Source organism: Neofelis nebulosa, chromosome 2 (genome assembly GCF_028018385.1).
Source record: "Neofelis nebulosa isolate mNeoNeb1 chromosome 2, mNeoNeb1.pri, whole genome shotgun sequence".
NCBI lineage: Eukaryota > Metazoa > Chordata > Mammalia > Carnivora > Felidae > Neofelis > Neofelis nebulosa.
Window position 1 is genome coordinate 83,271,573 of NC_080783.1, and position 18,795 is coordinate 83,290,367.

At 37.2% G+C, this 18,795-nt stretch overlaps 1 protein-coding gene across 3 annotated transcripts in view; it reads right to left on the bottom strand.

Annotated features, from left to right (window-relative positions):
* Positions 1-18,795, bottom strand: part of ACVR2A (activin A receptor type 2A) — an 83,043-nt gene that overhangs the window by 51,163 nt on the left and 13,085 nt on the right. The gene's annotated exons all lie outside the window — the stretch shown is intronic.

Consider the following 18,795-nt stretch of genomic DNA (forward strand, 5'->3'; position numbering starts at 1 on the left):
TGCTTTGGTACTTAGAAATTTTAATTTTTTATAAACTATTTCATTTATTTTTATAACTGTTTTATTCAGTAAAAAAGGGAAACCAATAAGATAAGAGAGACAAAAAATTGAGACACATTACAAGAAAAACAGAAAAAAACAGTGAACGAATAGACTGCTGAAATGAGAAGCAGGAAAAAAAGACCAAAATCTAAGGATTGTTCATGGGAGTGATAGTACATAATCCTTCCAAGAGGTGAACACTAGTGGTGTAGAAAACACGCTGGGAGCACAGAACCAGGCATACAATAATGCTCAATAATTTTTCTTAATAGAAGTACCAGACACTGCCTGTCGATACTATTTTCTGCTTCCCTATTTATTTTGCCACAAAATCTTAACAGTTTTCACTAATGGACTGACTGTAACATTTTTGGATCTCTGAAACTAACTTAAAAAGGAAGGGTGAGAAGTACAGACTTCTTTGAGAGCCAACCATGTTCTATGATTTTCTTTTTTCTAAAAATCCTTTCTGGATACTAATGATTTCTGGTTTTTAACCTAAAGGTGATAGGTTTGTCCCCTAATTTGACATGTGTTAATACCTTATTTTGAGTCACTAGGGAAAATATATGTGCACAAGCACCCACACACAGAGTTCTGATGTGCAACATTTTTATGTTTCTTTTCAAGCTGGAAGCATACTATTCCTAAGTCACGCCATGCAATTTATGTGCCTACAATTTATGCCTCTGAATGCAACCAGAAACTCAGAGCAATGTTTCTCAAAGTGTGGGCCCTGCACAAACTCCATCAAAATCACCAAAATGCTGATTTCTGGGCCCCATTCCAGACCCACTAAATCAAATTCTCTAATAATGTGTTGTCTGTTACGCTACATTTTTAGTAAGTATGGCGACATATTATGTGTAGGGATGAGATACAAAAATAAGAATTTTTGAAGATGAAATGCTGTATCCAACACAAAATAGATGTTCAGTAATAGTTTGCTCTCTCTGGAAATGGAGAAAATGGGGGATTATGTTTTATTATCCCCAGAAAGTGCCCTTGTGTTGGCGGTGGCTTTTTATTCTGGGCTGGGTTTTTTGTTTATTGACGGTAAAAGAATATTGCAGGTAGACTTCAAATAATCCCCAAACAAGATTTCTATTTAAATAATAGTCACAGAAATAATTTTTAAAAATTATTCTTAATATTATTAGGAATTATTTCTAATATTAATATTCCTAACCTTAAACACTGTAAACTTCTGTATTTAAAAATTAGAAAAGACCTAAGTCTTTCCTTCAAATTATATATTTACTTCGCTTGAATATCTACAGTGCTGCTTAGCCTCTATGCAACAAATAAAAGCAAAAAATTAATGAAATGAGGTAAATAAAAATTCACTGTTTTGTGCATAAGAAATCTGGTATCATATACTTAATAGGAACTGTTATCCATCAAGACTCACCTAATACAGAAATCATTATAGTTTACAGCTAAGCGTCACTGCCTATATATACAAATAAAAATACATGTGTTATATATTGTCGTATATGCACAGGTAATATGCATTATATATATTACAATCTATAGCAGTCTAACATTTAATTATCTTTTTACTTAAACTGACTTTTTTTTTTTTAAATGTTTATTTATTTTTGAGACAGAGAGAGACAGAGCATGAACAGGGGAGGGTCAGAGAGAGAGGGAGACACAGATTCCGAAACAGGCTCCAGGCTCTGAGCCATCAGCACAGAGCCCGATGCGGGGCTTGAACTCACGAACCGTGAGATCATGACCTGAGCCGAAGTCGGACGCTTAACCGGCTGAGCCACCCAGGCGCCCCTAAACTGACTTTTAAAAACAAAGATATCGGGGTGCCTGGGTGGCGCAGTCGGTTAAGCATCCGACTTCGGCCAGGTCACGATCTCGCGGTCCATGAGTTTGAGCCCCGCGTCGGGCTCCGGGCTGATGGCTCGGAGCCTGGAGCCTGTTTCCGATTCTGTGTCTCCCTCTCTCTCTGACCCTCCCCCATTCATGCTCTGTCTCTCTCTGTCCCAAAAAAAAATAAATAAAAAACGTTGAAAAAAAAAAAAGTTAAAAACAAAGATATCTTACTTAATCCTTACAACAATCCTATAGGGTAAAAGGAAGAGATATCATTATTCCTACCAATTCCTACTCTAGGCTTCTAACACAATCAGAAGATTCATACTTGAACCAAACAGAACCATCCCTTCCAGTGTTTCTCAAACTGGATGTGGTGTGGGTCAGGTGAGTGCTAAATAAAACTTCCTTAGTTCTACCCTCAGAGACTGATTCAGAGGGTCTAAGGTGGAGCTCAAGAATCTGCATTTTTATCCAAGTACTCAAGGTGATTCTAATCCTGGGAGGACCTCAAACCACAGTTTGAGAATCACTAAACAATTCAATCCCAACTGAGACCGACAGAGATGATGTGATTAGCTCATTACTGGCAGCAGTGGGACTCAACCCCAGACTTCTGTTCTCATTTTCACTATACACACCTTTCACAAAACAAGACTTAGAAAGTCTTTATTCACTTAATAGGAATTATGTGTAAATAAATTTTCATCAAATGTTAATCAAGACTGCTTTAAGGGATATTAGCTTTGAAGATGTGGTATGAACACGTATTCCAAGAAAACACTATGGTAACTCTTCTCTTCCATCTAGATATTCCAAACTAAGAGAAGTAACAGGAAGATCAGACCAGTCAAGATGCATACTCATGCATACTCACTTAATCCATACTTATCAATGAAGTTGATACTATTTCTGCCCTTTTTATGGATGAAGAAACTGACACACGCGTAATTGTAACTGACCAAGGAATATAAAATTCAGCGGTCAGGCCAGGCCAGGACTAAAGTTAAAAGTATGAGCTCTGAACATCACTTCTATACTGTGACTAGTGTCCCCTATCACTAGGTGCTCTTAATTCACTGCCTAAGCAATAAATTATGATCTAATATTCTGCATAATCTTTCACCTGCTCTTAAGTCACCAAGAACTTTGTTCAGTTCTTATTTCATTAAAATCAATCATTTACCTTAGACCCTTCCTCTCTACTATCTTAGTGTAAATCATCCTCCCCTGCCTCACTGCTACCCACATTAATTCTCTGCAATCAGTTTTATCTCCTGATCTCAATGGTTTCTCTTGAATGTCATTATGAGTAACTACTGGTCTTCAGTAGTGACATAGCCTACGCTAAAAAGTCCTTGGTTGGGAAAGATGTTTTCCTTAAAATAATTATTTTATCTGTATCATAGAATACTGTCCACTGTCAAGTCCTGCCATTTCCTATTTTCATCTTCTTTTGAATCTCTGCTGTTCTCATCTTCCAGATGGTTTCCCCACCACCTACCAAAGCTCTGCTTCACACTAGTTCCTCAATCTCTCTTCTGAAATTACATACCATTTCATACAGAATTCCCTGCACTAGGTCTATCTTAAGAGATCCATGTTTGCTCATCTTATGCCTTCCCCAATATCCTGGCATCACCACAATTTCACCAAACACTCCAGACCTCAGCTGTCTGATACAGTAGCCACTAGCCATATGTGGTTCCTGAGCACTAGAAATGTGGCTAATCTGAACTGAGATGTGACATAACTGTAAAACATATAGCAGATTTCAGAGTACCAAAAACTCATCAATAATTTTCATACTGATTACATGTTGCAATAATATCTTTAATATACTGAGTTAAAGTATATTATTAAAATTAATTTCATTTTTGGGGTTTGGTTTTTGTACTTTTTTAATGTGGCTGCTTGAAAATCTAAAATTATACCTTGTGGTTCACATTATTGTGAACTTGTGTCTTACATTATTATTTCTTTCGCAGTTCTGCTTTCCTTAGCCTAATTGGCCCAGGGCCCTCATTATAACACATCATATGAGACCTTCTTAGAATATGCCCACTGTCTCTGTTGAACCATCTCCTCAAAGCTATATCAGTTAGTTCATCCCATAAAAAATTTCAAAACATTTCACCACAAATTATATACACGTGCATTTCAAGAAACATCATCTAGAAATGAAGCTACCATGAATGTCCCAAAGTGGGAAGTACAACTTAGGTGTCAAGTAAACGAGCTGTTCAAAGGCATATAAACTACCATGCTTAGTCTAAAAACTGTCCCCTTCTATACTTTGAACTTTTCTTGTTGCTCTCTCTCCTGTGTACTTAAAAGCTACCCCAAGAAGGTAAGGCAATGGCTACGTCTAACAAAGGGAAAAAGAAAACCCTAGGAACTATAAGAAACACAAACATAACTTCTATCACTAAGATATCTGTATGTAAGATATCTGCATAACTTCTATCACTAAGATACCTATCACTAAGATATCTGTATATAAGATAATGTATGTAAGACTCTGAGAGTCAGAAGATCTGTTATTAAGAAAGAAAATCATTATAACTTTTAGAAAAGATGCATTTACCATCATATGCCACAAATGCTGCTTAACTAGATAACCTGGAGACAGTGGCAGGTGACTCAGACTCCTATCATGGTCATCTAGTAGCATTTCTGTCAAAGGAAGAAGTCACACCAATATTTTTCTAATTGTGGGAGTCAAGAAATGCATCAATGACAACTTCCCTGAATTTGCAGAAGTGACAGTGAGAAACCAAAAACATCAGATGAAACCACGCAGTCTGTTGATGTCAGACTGGAAAAGGAGGTTTCTGTTGAGAAACATTCTGTAAATATAAAGTACAACAAAATGTAAGCCATTAATCCTTTAAATCAATTACTCAACATGTTGAATATCCATGGAATCCAACTTTCCATTAAGACATAGTAAAGAAGCTTTTTGCATCAAGGCACGTTTTACTTTTAATTGGGCTTTACAGAACACATTCTACGTGGAAAAAATAACACATGACTCCCTTTTGATAGATGCAAAATTAGTAGGTAAGACACATTTAAGAAGTCAGCTATCAATCATTAAAATTTTACTGTGATAGAATAAATACATACTAAACCATGGGCTCCATGTTTTCAATGCCAATTCAGAGGAAATGGAAGGGAAAGTACATGATCATGTTTGCCACTCTAAAGGGTAAAAAAAACCTTGAATCAGAGAACAAGAATCACCAATAAGGCTCCCTTATACAGTAGATGCTAATAAACAAACTGTTTTTCTCCTACCTATGACAACGACCAGCAAACAAACAAAATCAAGTCACAAGAAATATAAACGGAAGTAACAAAAGAAAGAGGAGAATAATTAACAAGATGTGAACTTGAAGAAGAACAAGAAGAAGGCAATGTGAGCAGCAATTTAAGATGTCCCAAAAAGCAGGAGGCAAGTTTTTCTTTAAAATGAAATCTTAACAGATGGTTAAGTAGGGGACTTAGTCCTCAGAATATTTATAAGATGAGTTTTTCAGCATATATCTGCTCAATTCCACTGACACTAAAGGCTTAAGAGGAGCTATTCCATGCTTTTGCTTGTTAGGACTTACCTGAAGCAGATAGCACAGCTTTTTACTTTTCTTTTCTTCCACCACAAAATACTGATATATTATCTGTAAAAATGTATTTATAATTAAATATATCGTATGTACTTTTATGCACAGGCACCTAGCTCAGATATTCTGCAGATCTTTCTATCAGGGAGAACATACAATATTTTTATTTGAATAAAATCCTGACTTAAAAAGCAGAAGCAAACCAAATTATTTATTGATGGTCATTAGAATTTAAGTATTAGAATTCAAAGAAAGTGATTAGCAAAAGGTAAGTAGGAGAAAGCTTATTAACTTAATTTAATTAGTAATAATGTATTAACTTGACGTTTACTCAACATTGACCAAAAGCAAGAAAAAAATGTCTTCCTAACACATTTTTACTATCATAAAAATGATAATAAAATAACCAGAACCGTGTCCCAGGGAAAATACCTTTTGAACACATGATTTCTGGGTCCTGGAGAGGAGTACCAACCATTATACAAAAACCAAATATAAGTACTCAGAACACTCAAAACATTACAGAAATATAGCACAAGTCCTTTTTTGACCTTGGGGAATCTGCAATCCGCTCTGAATATCAAACATGCCAAAAATTTAGAACTTATTTAAAATAATTTCTGTGCTTATTTGCAAACCAAGTACATGAAGAATGTGAAAATTTCATGAGGAATGTAAAATTTAAAAGGATATATATGATATAAAGGATTAATTAGAAAAGTCTTCATAGAAAAAGTTCATGGAAAAGATTCTAGCTATATTTGGAAAGTAAAGATATTTGATCATCTAAAGAAGGAAGAGGGTAGTCAGGGAAAAGAATGACACATGTGCAGAAAGCAGTCTGTACCAAGTAGTAATTAAAAAGGAAGCTCATTCATTAAAAGGGAAGAAGGGAGAAGGGAGGTCTTCGCAATATAGTCAGGATTAACTAAACAGGAGAATGAAAAGAGAAAAATGGGGGTACAGTTCTGCAAATAAAAAAATTATGATAATTACCTATGGTATTCAGAGTCACTGCATATTGACTTTATTAAGTTAGGCCAGAGGGTGTAAAGGGTAAAACTCCATTCTCGGTACCCCACAAGGTACTAGACAGGCCAAAGAACTGAATAAACTGTGACACCTGCTCTCAAGTTGCAAATGCTCAAACAAGAAAACTCAGATGTGGCTTATTAAACTCAGCATTCTGGCAAGGTATACTTAGAGACATTCAAAAGAAGCACCAATAGGTAGAATTATCAGAGATGAAAGGTACAACTTTTGATTAAAGTAGCAGAGATGACCAAGTAGAATATTAAAGGGAGGAAGAAATAGGCCAACACTTAATTTGATGCTGCTATGCTACACAAAAGTACCACAATGTCTAATAGACATGTCTGAATATTGAAGGTTTCCTTATACTTGGGACATTTTTCACTTCACTTTCTTTTTTGCCTTGAAGAGGACACTCTTAACACTCACACCCTCCATACACACCCTCACGCTCCCACATACCGCCACGCTTAGCTCCCACACACAACCTCTTCTCACACAGCCCACAATACCCTCACACTCCTACATATACCTTCCTCTTACAGACTCCTACACACCTTCGTAGTTCATACACCCTCACATCCTCTCTCACACAAACCCACAACTTTCACACCCCCACATAGCTCTCACATCCCCAAGCACATCCATACATCATTCAACACAAATAATGTCATTCTCATATTTCCAATATCCATATCTTAGTTCATGTCCCTACACTCAACTCACAACAACTCCCCTCCTCTCCACATACACACCACTTTCCCAACTATCTAAATTTTAATTCATCTTTCAAAGTCCACTGAAGTCCCATTTCCTTCATGAAGCTTTCCAGACTACTTTGCCTCTTGATTTTTCTTGGTCCTGAATTTCTTAGTTACTCAGCTAGTACTCAGCTGGTTTCTCAAGCAATTCAGCATTTAAATATAAACTATATTGTAACATTTACTGTTGATTTATATATAGAATTCTCTCCAACTAGAGCATAAGCATAGATCACAGCTTTCTGTTTTCTCTACAGGAACACAATATACGGCACACACATACCCCTTGTGAATGGCTGTTACCCTACGTGCTATTCCCCATTTTGATCTAATATTGTCTAACAGTCCCCCAAATGCATTTAAATCCCTGGATTTGCTTACACAATCTCCCAATATCATATTTAAACACATAACTAAGAGGGTCTTGCAGTCATAAACTGGACATTGGCTTAGGAAATACACAAAAGGCAAGAATGAATAGTCAGTCTCCCTTATCAATGATACAAAATCAATTTCAACAGATTTTACAAATAACCTGGAAAAGTATGTGTATAGCAGAATCTCCACACTTACAGATTGCAACAAGCAATTCTAGGAAGCACATTACCATGCCAAAAGGGAGCAACTTTACGAAGTTCTCTAAAGGGCATGAAAGTGTAATATTAGAATGTTTTCTAATATTAAAGGAACAATACAAACTGCCCTTATTAAATAATTATTTCTAAGAGAAAAACACCTAGAAAAACATTGAGAAGTCATTAAGGATTGCTCTAAAAAATATTAAAAGACAGTGACAGAAAGTACTGATCTAGGCATAAAGGGCAATATCTCATAATCTTTAGGAAAGAACTAAAAAAAAATAAAAACAAAAGAAATTACTAAAACCTTGAACAAAAAAAGACAGGTTATCTTCCTTTTTTTTTTTTTATGTTTATTTATTTTTGAGAGCAAAAGAGACAGAGCACAAGTGGAGGAGGGGCAGAGAGAGAGGGAGACACAGAATCCAAAGAAGGCTCCCGGCTCTGAGCTGTCAGCACAGAGCTCCACAAGTGGCTCAAACTCCCAGATGGGGAGATCATGACCTGAGCTGAAGTCAGAGGCTTAACTGACTGAGCCACCCAGGCGCCCCCAGGTTATCTTCATCTCCTATTTCAAGAAGATACAGAGCCCTTCCTCAAAATTCTAGAGTTGGTGTTACTTCCCAGTTTAACAATACACAAGGGTTGCTACAGGGGAAAAAAGAAAATCTTAAAGCACTCCATTTCACCTGTACCCAACTTATTTTTCTAACCTTCTCTCCTATACATTTTCTACCTCTTCTCTCCTATCTAAAAGAGGCATTCAGCTTATCTGTAAGTATTATCATGTTTATTGCCTGGATGCTCTTCCATATGCTGGCCTCTCTGTACAGAATCTTCTTCCCCATCAAAAGCCAATGGGATTACACTTGGTGAAATCCTACCATTCTTCCCCAGTCCAGTCAAATGCCACTACTTCCACATATAATTCTTTCTACATCTAATCCTTGAACATGAGCTGAGCACCTACCTACCTACCTACTCTAGCAGCACTGAGTCAGGCACCAAGAATTCAGAGATGAATTAATAAACAAACCCCTCACAGATCTCACGTGAAAAGAAAACCACAGAAAAATGTCAATAATGTAGGAACTATAACAACTTCCTGAATCAATAAGGTGGTATGGAAACACAGAAAGGAGCAACTAACAACTTGCTAGGGGAGGTCCGCCATGAGCTGCAGCAAGTACAAAATGAGTGGAGTTTGGAGGCAAAATCAAAGTATGTGGGGGAAGGGGAGAGATTAGAAGTTTTTTTTAGTGTTATAGGATCAAAGTGGGAGACAGTGAAGGCCAGGAAATGAAGCTGGAAAGGAACAGTCCCGGGGGTCTTGTATGTCATGTTAAAAAAGCTTGGCCTTGGGGCGCCTGGGTGGCGCAGTCGGTTAAGCGTCCGACTTCAGCCAGGTCACGATCTCGCGGTCCGTGAGTTCGAGCCCCGCGTCAGGCTCTGGGCTGATGGCTCGGAGCCTGGAGCCTGTTTCCGATTCTGTGTCTCCCTCTCTCTCTGCCCCTCCCCCGTTCATGCTCTGTCTCTCTCTGTCCCAAAAAATAAAATAAACGTTGAAAAAAAAAAAAAAATTTAAAAAATAAAAAAAAAATAAAATAAAAAAGCTTGGCCTTCATCCTGTGTAAGTGATAAGTCAGTGCAGGGGATTCAAGCAGGTGAGTGTCAGGGTCAAATCTGCACATTCATGATGCATGTTTTAGTTTCTATAGTCTCTATGGTTTCCAGCAAAGAGTGTGGAAGACAGGTTTTCTTATTCCCTGGTGCTTTTTTTTTTTTTTTTTCGCCTTTTTGTGGGGGTGAGGGAACAGTGTCCATTCAAGAGTGCGGGGAAGGAATGGTCAAAGGGTAGAATACTCTGTTAATGGGAATGGGTAAGAAAGAACAGATTCAAGAAATATTCAGAAGGTAAAACTTACAGGATTTAGTAATTTCTCAGATTTGGCACAACACTAAAAAGTGTTGAAGATGGCACCCAAGTTTCTGGTTCCAAAAGGTTTAAATTTTAATCTTCCCCTTTCTATAATCTCTCTCCTGAACCAACTCCTTAAGCACATGAACGAACATCTCAACTTTAGCTTTCTTTCCATTGCTTCACATCACTTCTCAGCTAACATTTCTTAAAAAATAATTGACCACAGCTGAACCCACCTCCTTATCTACATGTCACTCCTCATCTTCGACAGCATGGTTGTCTCCACCATTCCAGTGAAATGTCTCTTGCTAACATTACAAATAATCTCCGAATTGACAAACTTAGTGGTGACTTTTCAGGTTCTATCTTATTTGGTCTCTCTGGCACTGCTGAATAGACTTTTTACAATGACACTATATTTGTTTCCTTCTACTTTTCTGGCCACCTATTAGTCTCCTCTACAAGCTCGTCCTTGTCCTCTCTCCCTACCCTGAAAATGTTAGTGTTTCCCAGTTTGACCTTTAGAACTCTTTTTATTCTTCCTCCTGCCTAGTTGATTTCATGCCTAATACAGCTGTTAGCTGAAGACTCCGATCTCTCTCCAGTTAAGATCTGTATCATCAACTACTTATTTGATATTCCTATCAGGATAAGCTACAAGTAGTTTTTGACCTCAACTTGATGAAAACTTAACAAATCTCTTTATGCTGAAGTTCTAATCTGATGAAGCACTCTTTGGCTCAAAATGGCCCTCCGGCAGCCTTCGGCATGAAGTTAACATTCTTGCACAAAACAAGTCCTTCGTGATCTGATCCCTCCCCAACTCTGCAGACTCATCACTGAGTCCATCACTGCTTCCTGAACTAATGAACTGATGTCTCATGAACTAATTCCAGTTCCTCAAACATTATCCATGTGTCCATATAAGTTGTTTTCTCTGCATGTGTCTGGCCATTCTTGGCTCTTCTAGTCCCTCTCTACTCCCAAATACAGAGACTGACACATAGAATCACCAGGAATTGTTAGAAATGCGGAACCTCAGGCGCCACTCCAAACACACTGAATCAAAAATCTGCATTTTTAACATTATCTCCAAGTGATTTATATGCATATTAAAGCCTGAGAAGTACTGCTTTAATTTATCAAAACCATTACTACAACAATGTAGATAACACAGAAAAGGACAAATCTAGCACACATTACTTCCAGAGCCTTAATCTAAATCATTTCTTCACCCACACTGCTGCTGACTGAGAAGTAATGGATTTTGTTATTAACTCTCCTTTTCAGACAGTCACTTCTCTCCCTCCGGATTTACTGCTTGATACCATTTTGTTGGCCACGACATTGGCTCCACCGAAAGATGCTCACTCTCTGCCCTGTGGCTGTGTGTTCTCAGACTTTGGAGGCTTCCATAATGGACTGTCTCACCACCAGGAAGCATACCCACCAGACTTGACAAAGACAACATAAAATATTCCTCCCACTCCGTTCCCCTGGTGAACTCCTAGTCATCGTTCAAAATCACTTCCAAACATCTTTGAGGGAAAACGTTACCCGACTCCCTCTAAACCGAATTAGGCCACCTTTTTCTGTAGTCCCTAGACACTCTAATATAGATATAATGTGCTACATAACTGCTCCTTTACTAATCATTCTCCAACAAAACTGAGTCCTCTAGGGTAAAGGCTGTGTCTTATTCGTCCCCCTATTCCCATTCTCACATATACTTAATGTTCACTGGATGACTAATAAATAAGTCTGGAGCTCAAGAGGGAGATCAGAGTGAGAGATATCTCTGGACATCTACATTTAGTTAAAAATAAGAGATGGGATTACTTCACCAGGGAAGGATATGCAGCTTAAGAATTCCATGAAGACTGAAATCTTGAGAAACACAAAACTAAAAGGACAGGCAGACTGAGTATTGAGGTGGTGAGGTGGCTATAGTCAGAAAAAGCGGGAGAATAAAGGGACAAAAGAATTTCAAGAACAGGTAGACAACAGCATCAAAGTTACAGGAAAGTCAAGTAGTGACTGAACATAGGTAAGAAGAATCCTTTAGGCAATTAGAAAATGAAGGGGATTATTTCACTTACTTCAGGATAACAATGGGTTGAAGAGAAAACAGAAGGTACAGATGTGAAGCCAGTGTAGGGCAGAAACCTTTCAAGAAATTGGACAGAGGAAAAAGGGGGAATGGCATTAATTCACTCAAAAAATACTGAGCACTGGGCACAAGAATGCAGTGATAAACACGAAGGCCATAATCCCTATCTTCATGGTGCTTTTACCGTAGCAGCACTAAATTCAGGAAGAAACAAAGCCAAGAAGGCTTTTTCTAAAATGCATCCTTTACCTAAACAGTCCTAAAAGACAACCAAAGCCTTCAAACAAGAGAGAGAGAGAGAAATGCCCCCTTAGTGCCTAACACCATTAATTTTAGTAATTAATGTGTCAAATGCTTTCTGTATTACATTTTAAGTTTCAAAATGTTTATTATGTTTCAGAGTATAAGGTTTATCATTCCAACGTGACTATTTCTTAAACAAAAACTTCATATTCCTTTTATAACCTCCACAGTACCTGGCATACTAAGAAGCACACAGCAGGTACCCTTTAAATATTGGCTGATATCAATTCTAGAGAAACAGATAAAGGATATTACAATATTCGTTTTTCTATAAATTCAGTCACTTAAATTCAAACCAAATCCCTACGGATTTATGAGTTTCTACTACTTGTTTGTCATTCATTCTTCCTAATGTAAGAAACACAGAATAAATAAGGGACTACCTTCTTTTCCTATTCTCTTCATCATTCAGTTTTCTGCATGCTAACCTATAAAAGTTACAGTAACAGAAAAACTAAGTCCTTAGATTTTGCAAAACACAGTATGTACTTTATCTTTTTATCAATCTGTCTTAATATGGGCAAGGGAACCACAAATCCAAATGCCAGCACCATTCAAACTTATCTAATATGTTCTTTCTCACTCACCCAGCACAGGTAACAGGCACCGAGTCAGCAATTAACCACTATTACCATTAAATTATTTTCCAAATATCACTCAAAAAGAATCTGGATTTGTTTTCTTCTACACAAGTAAATTTCAATTAATTCATTCTCTCTGAATCAAAGTATAATCATTTTTAAATGATTGGTTCCTTTCATTCACTAATTTCTCAAATGGTGATCAGAGCAAATGATTTCTGACTTAGTTCTGATTCTGGCTCATTATATAGCCAAAAGGGACAACTTCTGTTTCTCAGTCTTTAAACAGCTGTGAACTTTTACTTAAGAGGTGGAGAAAGCTCTGCTTTATCAGCTACAGGAACCATGGTTAGAATATCAAAATCTCAATTTGATAACTCAGCCTTGTTTATTGCACCATAGGTTTTAATGAGTGACAGCAACAGCAGCTACTGTCAGGGTGGGAACATGGGGCAGGAACCTGGGGAGAACAGGCTCAAAGAAAATCACACTGCCCTGGAATTGGTAACTTTTATTTTAATATACATTTCAAAGTATTTGACTCAATAGAATAGATGTAAGCCCTGCAGACCAAGGTAACATACCATGGCTCTGCAACTTATTTAGTTTCGTAGCCTTAGGTAAGTCACTCTCAGGTTCTTCATCTATAAAATGGGAATATCTATCTTGTAAGGTGAGTCACACACATTATCACTAAAACTTAAAAGCACTTAGCCCAAGGCATACAGTAAGTGGTAGCTATTAATAATGGCAGCTTTACCAAATGTTAATCATTAATAACATTGTTTTACATAATGACTGAGCTATGACATAATTTGTCAGTCCCAATTTGACCAAAGAATATGTTAATGTAAAATTCTGACACATGTGTAATGGGACTCACCTAATAATGACCCCTTTGGCAAAAAAAAACATTAACCAGTCTTCATCAAAAGCAAAAGTAATTGAGAAAAGCACGTCTGCAGCAATCAAAGGCAGGATTTACCTACAGCCACAATTAACATATGTGGATTTGTGGTTGCCGTCAAGCTGTCAAACAAAAGCAAAACAACCCTTGCCCTGGAATTGGAGCTCACTTTGGTGTTTCTTGCTGCTGTACAGCTACTTCCAGCTTCCCACTTCCCCACCGAGAACGTATTTCTTAAAGTGTACTATAAGGATTATTTGCAAAACAACCACCTCTATAATTGACTGCAAAGACCTCCCCCCACTAAGGGTGGGAAATGGCAGAGGAAGATGAGAAAAAAGTTAGTAAGCGTCCTTTACTTTTACATAAGAACATTGAACTTAAAAATGAGGGGTTTAAGTTCTAGCTCCACTGATTAGTGAATTCAAGCTATTTTTCTAGAGCTCAAGGTCTGACTTAAAGCAAACTAAAAGACAAAACAAAACACGAAACTTATTTCAAACAGATTCAAATATGATCAAATAGGAACATACACAAAATCATGTCGAAAACTATAAAGCATTAATAAATGGAAGTTCTCTTCCCAGAAATGATGATAATCAAATGCTGAAAAAAAATCACGTAAAATACACTTCTGGAAATTTCATTTATTTCCCCTAACACACTCACTTCCTTTTTGTCTTCATCTCATTTTAGAAAGATTCTGAGATGTTCCCCTTTGGGAATACACTACTAAATGACACACTACTCCATTCTTTGTATAGTTTTCTGAAAAGATCCCCCCAAAATCTCTTTACAAAATACCACCAAATTACATAATTGAAAATATTAGTATTCTTCCCTGAAAACCAACTGATGTTCTAGAATTAAACTAGAGTCCAGTAAATATATAAATAAATATAACTATTATAAATAAAACAAACTATTATATCCTGAACAGCACAGCCATCTGAAAAAGTATAATTTCTCGGAGTGCCTGGGTGGCTCAGTCGGTTAGGCATCCGACTTTGGCTCAAGTCATGATCTCACAGTCCGTGAGCTCGAGCCCCGTGTCGGGCTCTGTGCTGACAGCTCAGAGCCTGGAACCTGCTTCGGATTCTGTGTCTCCCTTTCTCTAACCCTCGCCTGTTCATGCTCTGTCTCTGTCTCAAAAATAAACAAACATTAAAAAGTATAATTTCTCACTAAACATACCAGAATTCCCTCAGTTTTAGATTCTACTCATTCATGTTCAATAAACAGTTCAAGCTAGACATTGTGCTAGGCAAAAACAATAAGCAGCAGCAGCAATTATTTTTTTGAGACTTAATTTTACTTTAGAGCAGTTTTAGGTTCACAATAAAAAGAAGGTACAGAGATACCTCATATACCCCCTGACCCTACACATACCTAGCCCTCCTGCATTATCAACATCACTCACTACAGTGTTCCATTTGTTACCAAACCTTGATACATCAGAATCACCCAAAGCCCATAGCTTATCTTAGGGTTCACTCTTGGTGTTGCACATTCTATGAGTTTGGACATAACCACCATTAGAATATCATATAGAGTATTTTCACCATCCCCAAAAAAACCTCTGTGCTCTGCCTATTCATCCCTTCTACCCCTGGCAACTACTGATCTTTTTACAGTCTCCAGAATTTTGCCTTTTCCAGATGTCATGTAACTGGAATCATACAATATGTAGCCTTTCCAGATCAACCTCTTTCACTTAGTAACATGCATTTAAGCTTCCTCCATGTCTTTTCATGACTTGATGGCTCATTTTTTTTTAGTGCTGAATAATATCCCATTGTTTAGATGTACCACAGTTTATATATCCATTCACCTACTAAAGGACATCTTAGTTCTTCCAAATTTTGACAATTATGAATAAGCTGTAAACATCCATGTATACAGGTTTTTCTTTGGACTTAAGTTTTCAATTCCTCCAGGTAAATACAAAGGGGTGTGACCGCTGAATCGTATGTTAAGAGGATATAAGAAAGCACCAAATTATCTTCCAAAGTAGCTGTGCCATTTTTCATTCCCAATGAATGAGAATTCGTATTTTTCTACATCCTTGCCAGCATTTGGTGGTGTCAGTGTTCCAGATTTTAACCCTCTGAATATGTGCGTAGTATCATCTTGCTGTTTTAATTTATATTTGCCTGATGACTTATGATGTCAGAGCATTGTTTCATTATGTTTACCTACCATTTGTATATCTTCTCTGGTGGGGTGTCTGTTAAGGTCTTTGGCCCATTTTTAAATCTGGTTGTTTGTTTTCTTCTTATTGAATTCTAAGAGTTCTTTGTTTATTGAGGACAACAGTCCTTTATCAGCTATTACCAAATATTGCAAGTATTTTCTTCCAGTCTTATCTTTCCGCTAATATTTTCACTGAGTTATTTAGAACCTTTACTGTGTACCAGATATCATTCGAAGCACTTTGCATATATTAACTCATCTACACTTAATAACAACTGTATAAAGTACCATATTATCTCCATTTTCCAGATGAAAAAAAGAACTTCATCACAGCGCCAGAAAATAATGCAGCTGGGATACAAAACCAGGCACTCTGGCTCCAGTGCTCTTATACCTACCTTCAGCACTAAGCACTACACTAAAAGAATCTAAAAGAATTCAGTGTCAGCTAGTATATGGACACATTAAGAAGCAATTCTAATACAGAATATGGTAAGCACTACCATAGGATTAACCAACAGGGCTAAAAAATATTAAGTCCAAGTCTTCAGCTATTACCAGTTGAAACTAATTCTATATATAAATTAGTAATTCCCATTGGAAAATCAAAACTCCCAACTCAGCCTGACAAAGATTAACATATTTTTTATGTCATCTTTCCATTCAATTGACCAGGTATCTATCTGTCTGCTATGGTTTTGTTACTTTTCTAGTTAAGAACAATAGCCTTCCTATCAATCTTTTTCTTCCCAAGACAATTGTAAATCAAGTTAGAGATCAGAATCATCATAAATTAGTTTTCACCATACTTGCTAACAAAATATATAAGAGAAACAGAAATGTCTTAGACATTTAATATAATTTTTAACTACTTAAAATGGGTAACTAAATCTGGACTAACCAAGTATTGTTTAAGAGAAGCTTCTCCTTAGTAACTGGAAAGGAACTATTTTAAATTAGCATATCAAAGCTACTAGTCTCCAACGCCTAGACTTCTGCTTGTAACATGATTAATAGCAGTCCCTGTTTTACTTATACCCACTTATAAATCGCCACCTGAGAATAGCGAACCCGTTCAGGTGGCCAGGTGGCCCTGCTACTTGAGTTTCCCTCCTTATTCTCCTTTCAACTAAAGACAAGATTATATTACTCTTCCTCACTAAACCTCATCCTCTAGCCCTTGTTTCTGATATTAGTTAAGAGCTAACACTGCTAGTGAGGTATGAAAGAGCAGGGCTAGCAGTACAGAGAGGAAGAAAAGGAAAAATAAAGGCAAAATGACAGAGCCCTCTACTCTCTTACACATCCTATCACTCTTCATACAGAGTTCCTAACCATTTTCTTCCTACGACCCTGTCCTAATACTTAAGCCAATGCCCTGTCTCAAGAAATCTGGTGAGTTGCCACCAATTGAGATGTTTTTTGTCCTCTGTAACACAATGGAAGTCATATATAGCTTCTTTCCCTACAAGTAAAACCACATAGTATGATGGAAGAAGTGCATATTCTAAAATACAGGTAAGGTAAGTGTCTATATGAATATCACTTCTGAAGCTTATTAGTTTAAGATCCTGCCTTCTCATCTATTAAACAGATAACTACCTCATGAAGTAACTTGGTACCCAAAACACACTGTAGCAAGCGGTAAGACTTCCTTTCAATTTTTCATTTTGGTCTCATATACAATAAGCGGGTGGGGGGTGGGGGGAAGATCTCAGGATTAGTATCTTAAACCCTTAAAGTATAAATTTTCAAACTTTATGACTACGAACCACAGTAAGAAACACATTTTTCATTATGACCCAGCACATGTGCATATAATCACACACATAACTGAAGTTTCACAAAATACTACCCTTACTATGTATGATGACTCTAATACTTTCTATTTTCTTTCTTCTCTCTGCTCCCCCTGGAACTCTTTTCCCTCCATGCCCTCCTCCCTAATCACATACAGGAAGCTCTTTTTATTCTTGTCATCATACCACCATACTGGAGCCCCAGGGAGCCAGATACTTCCCAGGATGCAAAGCCCAGCAGGTAGAAAAGGAGGGATTCAGAAAGAAGGAAATTCTGCTGGTGCTGGAAGAGTCTATTTCTCTTCTGGTCCAAGAAAGAATTCTATACCCGTATTCTCTCAGAAACAATTTTATTGCTGGGGAGCAGAGTTGTACTGCTGGAATAAAGAACACTAGAGGTAAAAAAAGGCTCAGATATTAGTCTGGGAACTTAACCAACATATATGACAATGATCCTATAAGAAAATTCTTCCTAGGTTCCAAAGTTTTTAAAACATAAAACATTTCTAAATTGGGAAAGGGGTGCTATTTATACAATGTCCTATGTCAGAGGCTGGTAAACTACTGCCTGTGGGGTCAAATCTAGCCTGCAGCCTATTTTACTATAGCCCCTAAACAATGGTTTTTACATTTTTAAATGGGTGAAAAAAAACAAAAGAATATTTTATGGCACAGGAACATTACATAAAATTCAAATTCCAGTATTTATAAATAAAGTTTTATTAGAACAGTCACCTGGAGAGTGCCTAGCCAGCTCAGTCAGAGGAGCATGTGACTCTTGATCTCAGGTTTGTGGGTTTGAGAACACAGTCACATTCATTCATTTATGTATTGCCTATAAATGTTTTTGTGTTAAAATTAGTACCAAATAGTTGCAAAAGAGACTGCCCAAAATATTTACTATCTGTCACTTTACTAAAAAGTTTGTGGGCTCCTTGGTATTTGAAAGGATTCAACATTCATTCACAAATATCGTTTAAACACTCTTTATGTGTCAGACACTGGGAAAACTAGAGTGAATAAGTCAGAGATGGTTCCCCCCTCATAAGTATTCATGGAAGGCAAGTGAAAACAAAAGCTAGGGGGAATAAAAAGCACTTGGTTTGTTGTGGGAA